A 9,768-nucleotide genomic window follows, 5' to 3' on the forward strand; every position below is an offset into this window, starting at 1 on the left:
CCTTCCTTCCAAGAGAAATCCAATTTCCTTCTACTCTCAGAGGTATGGCCTTACAGCCCTAACAGGACAACTCTCTCAGGATATTACACAAACGCCTAGCATCCCTACGAGTCAGGGAGATTCCTATACCGTTAGAGGATATGAGTAGCTGGAGAAGTCACTGGTGCCAGGTCACGCAGGGTTTTGTAGCCATGTCAGTATGCACGAAGAACTTCACCCAGGGGACACAAGGGAAACTGAAGAGAAAGGTAAGAAATCATAGAAATGGACATAACACTATAGTGGCATTAGAGAGGCAATGTGGAGTAAAGAAAAGAAATTAGGAAACCTGGCTTTTGGTCTTGACCCTACCCCTGACTGACTAATTTGGCTCCTTAGAGCAGTGTACCCATCTATAAAGTGAAGGAGTTATATGTTACCTAACAGGGCTGTTTCAAGTCTACAGTTCTCTAATTTGATGTCTATCCAACCTCCAGATCGAAAGCCGCCTGTAAAATAGGTAGTAATCCTCTTAAGAAAATACTAGGACCACAAGAGTCAAATGAATGTTGTTCTTACATAGAACTGGGATGCATTACTTATTTGTGCACGGGAATTGTAATGTCAGTTGCTGCCGAGCTCTGTAATCTCAAAAAAAGGAGGGCGCAATTGTCAAGTCTTTCCTTGAGCCTCTGTTTTCTTATCTGGAAAATGTGGATAATAATTGCCTCACAAAATAAATTTAGGATCAAAGGAGATAATGTATATGAAGATATTTGTAAATTATGAAAAATAAATATTTAATACATAAAACATTTAGCACCGCATAATTTTTAAAAATTACCTTGAGAGAATAAAGATAACCACAATATAAGTTAATGTTTTAAAATCAGCTACATTCCTGTCTCTGTTTTATATGTTTATTTTTTCCTATATGTACTTCATGATATTTCTCTAAGCCTATATGCTGTTTTAAATCCTTTTTGAAACAATACAGGGTAGAAATAAAAACCACAGAAACTTCATTTAAAACATTTATCCCCAAAATTCAAAAACATTTTTCAAGAAAGATTCCTCAGGCAAAATAATAGAAATAAACCACTCTTCTCTTAAGTGGCAGTAGGAAATCACTTCCTGTGATTTTCCATTCAGTTTGATTTTTAGCTGTTTCACCCCCTTGGGGATGCATTTCAATAACCTCATCTCTCAGTCTTACATCATGTATGTTGTGAAGGTCATAACTGAAATTTAGTTGGTCCGAAGGTTGTGGGTTATTGTTAAGCTGAAATTTAAAGATTGAATGACTACATTCTCCAAGTTCTCCTTATTCAAGTTATCCATGACATTTTGTAGTACAATGTAATACTGGAATTTTGCATTTACTTCTTAGCCACACTTTTCATGTGTTTACATTTTCTCTGGTTTTGATTGCTCTAGATGTGGGAAGAAAGGCAGGGTGGATTGGGATGAAAAAAGGGTGGCCTGGAATATTGTCATTCATTGGTTCTTTCTTTGGTTTCCTTGACCAGTTCTTGAATGAACTCAGGGGCTCTGATCCTCCAGAAATGATATGCAAAATGTTGTATGTATTTGCATATATGTAATTTTATAGGAAAGATTCTTGCACAAGTCCATAACCCAGAAATAATGAAGAACCCCTGTGAAATGCCCCTTTTAGCCATGTCTAAATACCATGACAGAACTAATTTTCCAGCAAATACTAATAAGCTGAGTACCAATTTTGGAGGAAGATAGAACTAGCTTCAAATCCTGAATTTACTATCTACAGTTGAGTGGTCTTGGATAAATTACCAAACTGTCTAAGCCTTAGATTTTTCATGAGATGACATAAGTAAAGCATCTAGCACAATGTCAAGCTCACAGTAGACATTAAATAAACATTGAAGTCATTTCCCTCTTCCATTTATCCTCTCCTTATTCACCCACCTGCAACCTGTCCCTAAGACCAGGAGTTAAATGGGGCTAATGAAGACCCTGCCTTACATGAGATTAAAATCTTTTTGTGCTGAGTCATGAGTGGTTTCGGCCTGGCAAAGGCTACAGGAGCAGTACTGTGTTATTTTAGAGGACAGCATTTTGTTCTGCGAAATGAGGGTAGGTTTTATGGAAGGAAACTGTTTCAGCTGAACCTTTAAGGGCATTATCTTTCGTAGTCAATGCTTTAACCTGGTCGTTCCAAATGCTTCTCCATTGTACTTTGTTCACCTTATCCACCTGATTTGCCATCTGTATTCTAGTTGGGCAACCCACTTAATATTCCCTGTCTTACTTTTCTATGCATGACCTATTTTGACTACTTGTCAAAGCCAGATATGACTGTTTTCTCTCTTCCCTTCCATTCTACTCATCCTTCACAAGCTTACTTGAAGAGTGCAAAGTGAATGACCGCATATTCACATCCTTAGTCAATGTGTATGTAGATGGCTGAAGAAACTTTCTTTTTGTTTTTTTTAACAATAGACTGATTATTAGTAAGTAATACAAGGGACTTACATGAGTGCCTGGACCAGGGAAACAGTGAATGTTGGAATAATAATAGCTTATTTTATAAAATAGTGGATTAAAAATGTAACTACATAAAATATTTTGAAATAATATTTAATATAAAACTTGAGTTAAAAACCAGAATAGCATTCTTAAATTAACCACTTTTTAAAGTCCTTAACATTTGCATAATGCTCGCAGCGGAGAAAGTGGTCTGGAGAAAGGCCCAATATTGCATTCTGCAGGGCCTGAGTTATAGTCTCTTTCCTGACACTACCTAGTTAACCTTGAGAAAATTATCTTCAAACTTTTTGTCATAGGATCATAGAGATCATAATTCCAGTGCCTTATATAATAAAATCGCTGAGAGGTAGATCTGAGGGCACTCTGAAAAGTACATAATTACTAGGGGAGGGTACATATACCAAATTGTGGGTGAACAATTTTCTACACACATATCTAAGTATATTAAAAGACCAACAATGTAACATCAGTGATATTTTATTATCTGCATATTTTTTGTGTTTGTCAGCAGAGATTACACCATGCAATTACTTCAAACCCTACTCCATTTATTTTTAATGTGTTTTGTGTCTTGTTTTAGTTGGTCGGTGTTCCTTGTTTTGGAAAAGTTGGAATTGGAATGAGAATGGGGATGCATGAAGAGTATTCTTAAAATTATGTTGAAGGGAGAACCCTTTACAACTTATTTAATAAAAAATTTTTTTATTGTTCAGTTATAGTTGTCCCCATTTTTCCCCTGTTGCTCTCCCCTGCCCAGTCTATCACCTGCTCCCAAAGACTATCCCCCGGCATTGTCCTTGTCCATGGGTCCTTTGTACATGTTCCCCTTCTTTCCCCCATTATCCCTCTCTCCCACCCCCTGTGGTCCCTGTCAGTTTGTTCTTTATTTCCACGTCTCTGGTTCTTTTTTGCTCATTTGTTTGTTTTGTTGATTAGGTTCCTCTTATAGATGAGGTCATATGGTATTTGTCTTTTATTGCCTGGCTTATTTCACTTAGCATCCAGTTCCATCCATGCTGTCAAAAAGGGTAGGAGCTCCTTCTTTCTCTCTGCTGCATAGTATTCCACGGTGTAAATGTGCCACAGTTTTTTGATCCACTCATTTACTGATGGGCACTTAGGCTGTTTCTAGCACTTGGCTATTATAAATTGTGCTGCTTTGAACATAGGGGTGCATACATTCTTTTGAATTTGGTGTTTCAGGTTTCTTAAGGTATGTTCCCAGCAGCGGAAATGCTCGGTCAAAAGTCAGTCCTATTTTTAGTTTTCTGAGGGAATTCCATACTATTTTTCACAGAGGCTGCACCAGTCTCATTTACAACTTCTATAAGTACTTCAATTTATTTTAATCTTTACTCCTACGGGTCTTTAACTTTTGGGTTTTCTCTCCCTTTTTGAGGAAATGATAAGCTAGTTCTGTCCCATTGGGAGGTGGGACAGAGAACACCTGTCACTATCTTTGGTGTAAGAGGGGATCTTAGAAAATACGTGGTGCAGGGCATTGTGAGATCCCATTTCAGCCGTCTTCTCTCTCCTCTCCCTCCTGTCTAACCTTTAGCTCTGCTTCTTACAATCTTATCATGAGAATTTTCAACATATGACATTAGACAGGGAAAATGACCACCACACAATCACATTTCACTTCTAATACGGAGAAAATAGGAATATGTTTTCCCAAATTTTCTTATTTTTAAAAATAAAAGTTTTTATTGAAAGAATGAATCCGTTCTTCAAAAATTGAGATTACATCTAAAGGCTCACATTTAAAAATCTGCAAGGCAATTTAGATTTGGTCCAAGAGTTGTTGCATACTTCTGCTGCTCTTAAATTTCTCAATTTAAGGAATCTGGGCATCGATTCTCAAGAATTTCTTCAAATAAACAGATTACGTGAAACTGTAGTACAACCTGAAAACAGCAGTCAACGTTTATTCTTACAAATTTTTGTGCATCAGAAATCTAGCAGCTTATCTGGGTGATTCTGGCTCAGGGTCTCTTGTGGGGCTGTAGTTGATGTTTCAGCCAGGGCTGCAGTCATCTGAAGGCTGTACTGGGACTGGAGGATTGACTCTCACGATGGCTCAGTCACATGGCTGTTGCTGAAGACCTTAGTTCTTTACCACATGGACCTCCCATAGGATTGCTTAAGTATCCTTGTGATCTGGAAGCTGATTTCTCCCAGAGGGAGTGATAGGAGAAAAAGCACAAGGCCAAAACCTCAGAAGTCTTTTATGGATCTAGCCTTGGAGTCAAGTAGCATCACTTGGTCCCACAGACCTACTATGGTAAAATGCAGGAAGGGACTACGCAAGGGCATCAACACTAGAGGCAAGGGTCATTAGGAGTCATCTTAGAAGCTGGTTACCACAACCTGAAGAGCTCAAGGAGTAAAAACAAGGGTCTAACAAATGTCTAACCATCTGAATCAGATACACTTCAGGTCAAATCAGGTTCATTTAACGTGTCTACAATGTAATTCACTATAAATAGATGAGTCTATAAAGAAGTTTATTGTGGTTTTGGTTTTATGTGCTTCTAAAAATATTTTAAGTAAAGGACCTGAAAAATAATTATTTTACAGTGAGAAAAGGAAGACAAAAACATTTTTCAGTTTTTAAAATTTCTACTTCAATTGTTTTAAGGATAGAATACAATGACAGTGTAGCTCCTTAAAAGGATTTTTTGCAACAGTTGTTTGTTTCCATCCTAAATCCTTAGGGATTCAGGGGGTTCAACAGAGTAAACAACTTATTTCTACTTCTTAACTTCTTTTGAATACTTTTATGGAACCTCCATACTTTCCTAACTGTGAAAACTTTTCTGTTAATAGTTGACTATGTATTTTAAGTTTCAGGTTAAAAAAATCTACATTAAGTGGAGGTAGGGGAAACATTGCCTTTAATTAGGCAAGTTTCGGGTACAAACAAGTGGAAGTTTGACTATCATCTTATTCCCTAATAGTCTTTTCTGGTACTATAGTGACCTTTAGTAGAAGAACTGGAGGCTTATGTCATTTTTAGAATCTTATCTTGAAGTTTTCATTGCTAGACTTAATAGAGAACATTTTTTACTCTTAGTAAATGGATATTTTAATTTTCTTGATACTACTTTGATACAAAGTATAATAAAAAGCGTCTGTTAGAAGGAACAGATTATTCAGCATTGTTATACTATACTTTTTGTTATTTTTTCCTTTAGAAAAATCAGTTATAGGCAAAAACCTCTTTAGAACTAGATCCTACTTCTTCTCTTTGAATTGACTGAATGCATTTCTGGGAGGTTTTCCTTTCACTTCACTCCAAAAGACACTGAATTTAAACACCAAATGTGAGATTATCTAATCTGAACCCTGAGATAAGCTATTTTGCTTATTTATGAGAGCACAGTCGAAGGCTCTTGAATTACTGTTTGAAACACAAAAGCTGAATTATTTACATTTTCTTTTTTGGAAACAGGCAGAGATGAGGAAATAAATATGCAATATGTTCTATTACATGTGACCGGCTTTTTTATTGAGAGTGGACTCGTTATACAGGTATCCCTCAATTAACATGAATCCACCTAAGAAAAGTTCACAGTCACTAAATCACTGAAGTAAGCAACTAGTCAGTGATTAATTTAATGTACCTGGGTAAGAAAGAATTGAGACCTACCATTCATATGCCAGGTACTGTGCCAGGCGCTAAGATAGATGCAGAGAGAGATTTACCGTGAAGCTAATGAAGCTTAGGCTCAGGGTCCCTCGCTCGAACGAACCCTTTCTAAGGCAAATGTGTTCATGTGGTCAATTTGCTTTTCTTTCCTTTTCTCTTTTCCTTTCCTTTCTTGTTTCTGTAAAGTTTGTAAAAGTAAAATAGAAGTCCAGCAGAAGTAATGCCTGCTTGAGTGTGGTTGGTAGGATGATAATATGGGTGTGATAATTTATAGTTTTAATTTGAACATTTCACCTAAAGTGTCATATGGGGTGTGATTTTGTTATGTTACGGAATTACATGCCTATGATTTTGTAATAAAAGGATGTTATTTATGCCGGACCCTGTGTTTAAATCTTAATCTATGAATGCTGCTCTCTCTGTCCACTCAGACTTCCTGTCACACTTCCCCTTGTGCTGGGAGGTGCTAGAGTGCCCACAGATATTTTTTTTGTACTGGTTAAGGAAGAGTTGACTTGGGGACACATTTAGCTTCATAAGAAACATGTATGCAACATTCTGTTGTGGGTCACCACCACCATCCCCCATGGCTGCATATTTAGCCTCCTTGGCCTTGGCCCGAGTCCTGCGTCCACCTATTGCAGAACTTGCTTACAGGACTGTTGCGAGCAAATGTTTAGTGATAGAGTCTTTCCTGTAAGTCAGCCCTGAATCCCCACTCTGGTTGTTTGACATGGACCTTAAGAATCAAAAGCATCGGCCCCCTATATGGCCACCAGCCCTATAGGTAATGCTGGTGCTAAGGAATAACAGTGAGTCAACGCAGGTGACTATGCCATTCACTCAGCTTTTATTAATGCATATTCAATCCATACCTATAATAACCTAATAACACTAATAATCACTCAGAAACAATCAGCAATAACATCACACAAAAGAATTAGGGGATAATGAACCCAAGTCCCAAGAGTCCAAATGAGGTCCAGTCCAGGCTGTCCGCTTCTTGAAAGGCAGAGCCAGAGGGACGGGTCACAGCAGAGCTCTGAGTCCTGAGGGGGAACGTGCAGGACGTCTCAAGGTGACTTGCTCTCTGGATGGGTTGTCCATGGTCTGAAGTCTGCTTTTATGCTTCTTTGATTGCAAAGTCATGTTTTTTGCATAGTCTCTTGTAAATATATTTTTCTCAGGTTCAATAAACACGTGTTGTTTTCCTCAGTCCTGATAGACACATGTTATTTACATTGCCTTTGATAGGCACGTGGTGTTTACCACGCTGTACTGTGCATGCTGAGGGGTAGTATCATCCTTCTGAGTCATTGCTCTACTGCTCATGTTCTAAACATGGCTCCAGGTTTTGCTCTCCACAGGGACTAGTGTGACATGAATGCATTGAGGGGTCAGGGGCTCATGTGGACAAGATGGGAAACTAGGTGACACCAGCGGACAAGCCATACGAATGACTGATTTCTGGCTCACAGAGAAATACTTGATCCCAAAGCTGTTTCAAGTACTGGCCCCTGGGTACCAAGGTCAGAATGGAGGCTACACAAGAATGTTGCGGATCTGAAATCAGGGTAAGCAGGATCGGGCCATGAATGCAGCAATCTACTATAAAGGGAACTGCCTCCCACAGCTAGCAACCTTCCACTCCTAAACCTGCTCCTTCAGGAGCTGGGCAGGACCAGGAACGAAGCATCCACAGCTCCCACACACCTCAAACATCAGGAATTCTACTGGAGCCAGACTGTGGGTTGTACCCCTCAGTATCCATGATCACAGGCCTTTGGATCTCCCGATGTCTAAGGGAACTGGGGCTAGAGTTGTGAAATGAACAGCCTTAATGGAGCCCAGAACCGTCTGGGGAGCCAAATAACCCTCTCTTTGCACAACAGATAAAATTCCTTGTATGAAAAAAAAGAAAAAGAAAAGGAATATTTATTCAGTCACTTGTGTGTGTAGTTGAATTATTGCAAGTTGTCCAGTATAGAAAAGGCTTCCAGGAATACTGCAGTTCCTATTGTGCTGACTCATACCACATTGTAATTTGTAGAGGTCATATCTCAATGTAAGCATATCCTACAGGATTAGTTTTCTATTGCTGTGTAACAAGATACCACAAACTTAGGACGAGAAAACAATACTCATTTTTTATTTCACTAATCTGTCGGGCAGAAGTCTGGCCTGGCTTGAATGGGTTCTCTACTCAAGGTCTCACAAAGCTAAAATCAAGGCATCAGCTTAGCTGCATTCTCATCTGGAGCTTGGGGCCCTTTTCCAGGCTCATGTGGTGTTGCAGGATTCAGCTTCTTGCAGTTGAAGGACTGAGGTTTCTATTTCCTTGCTGGCTGTTAGCCAGGACCTGCTCTCAATGGCTAGAGGCTGCCTTACCCCATGACTGTGTCCATCTTCAAAGCCAACAATAGAGCATCTTCCTCATTTTTAATCCCTCATGCTTTGAATCTCTCTGTCCTGAAGGGCCCCATCCCTTTTTAAAACTTAGTTGATTGGGTCTGGCCCACCCAGGACAATCCCTCTATCTTGAAGTCAGTTGATTTAGGACAGTACTTGCTTCTGCAAAATCCCCATAAGCATGTAAATTAGAATTTGATTAAACAACTGGGTGAAGTGTATGTACACCGGGGAGTGAAGATCTGGGGGCCATCATAGATTTCTGCACAGCAGCATGGAACATGTGTCGTTAGTGCAGGGCATAACTATTGGAGAGCTTTTCAACTCAGGATATATATCTTCTAGGACTTGGAAGAAAAATTCCAACATAAAGTGGAAATTTATTTAAAAAGTTGAGATATCTCTAATAAATTATTGAACTGCAATGCTTCTATTAAAACTAATGAGAAATTCCAGACTCCTAATTTATTTATGAAAAACAGTTCATAAAAATTAACAGAATAGGCAATAAAAGCAATAAGGATGAATGATAAAATTAATAAAGATTATTGTGTCATAGAGAACTAAATTATAACAAAGGGCTTTACAGAACACACCCAAACTAGTGGGAGCTTGTTATGAGGAAGAAATACATTCTGAAAAGAAGTGAAAAGCAGGCTCACTGCCTGTCTTAGAGGAGAGAGGAGGCCCGGGTCCCTGAGCTTGGGAGCCCCTTGCACATCACAGAGACTGAAGCACAGAGACAGCTTTCCTTTTGACTTCATAGGAGAGGTTCCTAGAGTTTGGTAACCACCACAGGAGGGCTGGAAATGAGGGGATGGGTACAGGTGAGGGGGGCTGACCTCGAGGCCAGAGGAAAAGATAATTTGTGGGATTAGGAAGAAAACTGTAACCCAGCCCCTGGAAATAGTTGGTCGCCCCAAATCCTCGAGGCAGGTGTCTAGGCAGATCAGGTTCTCCAAATACTTCCTCTTTTTCCTCCTGCTCTGCTGGTATAGTTTTGAGAGTGAACCTCCAGAAAGGATGGGATTGCTCTGTGAGCAAAGAGGGGGAGTACGTGCCCAACCTGACTCTCTGAGGAACTTCACCATATCGCTCCCCTCTGGCTTCCAGGTGGGTCTAGGCACCACTTAAGATCCAAGGTCTAGCCAGGCCAGCTCCGTGACACAGTGTAGATGGAAGGCCTGGGAAGAACAATT

Source organism: Desmodus rotundus, chromosome 8 (genome assembly GCF_022682495.2).
Source record: "Desmodus rotundus isolate HL8 chromosome 8, HLdesRot8A.1, whole genome shotgun sequence".
NCBI classification, from domain to species: Eukaryota; Metazoa; Chordata; class Mammalia; order Chiroptera; family Phyllostomidae; genus Desmodus; species Desmodus rotundus.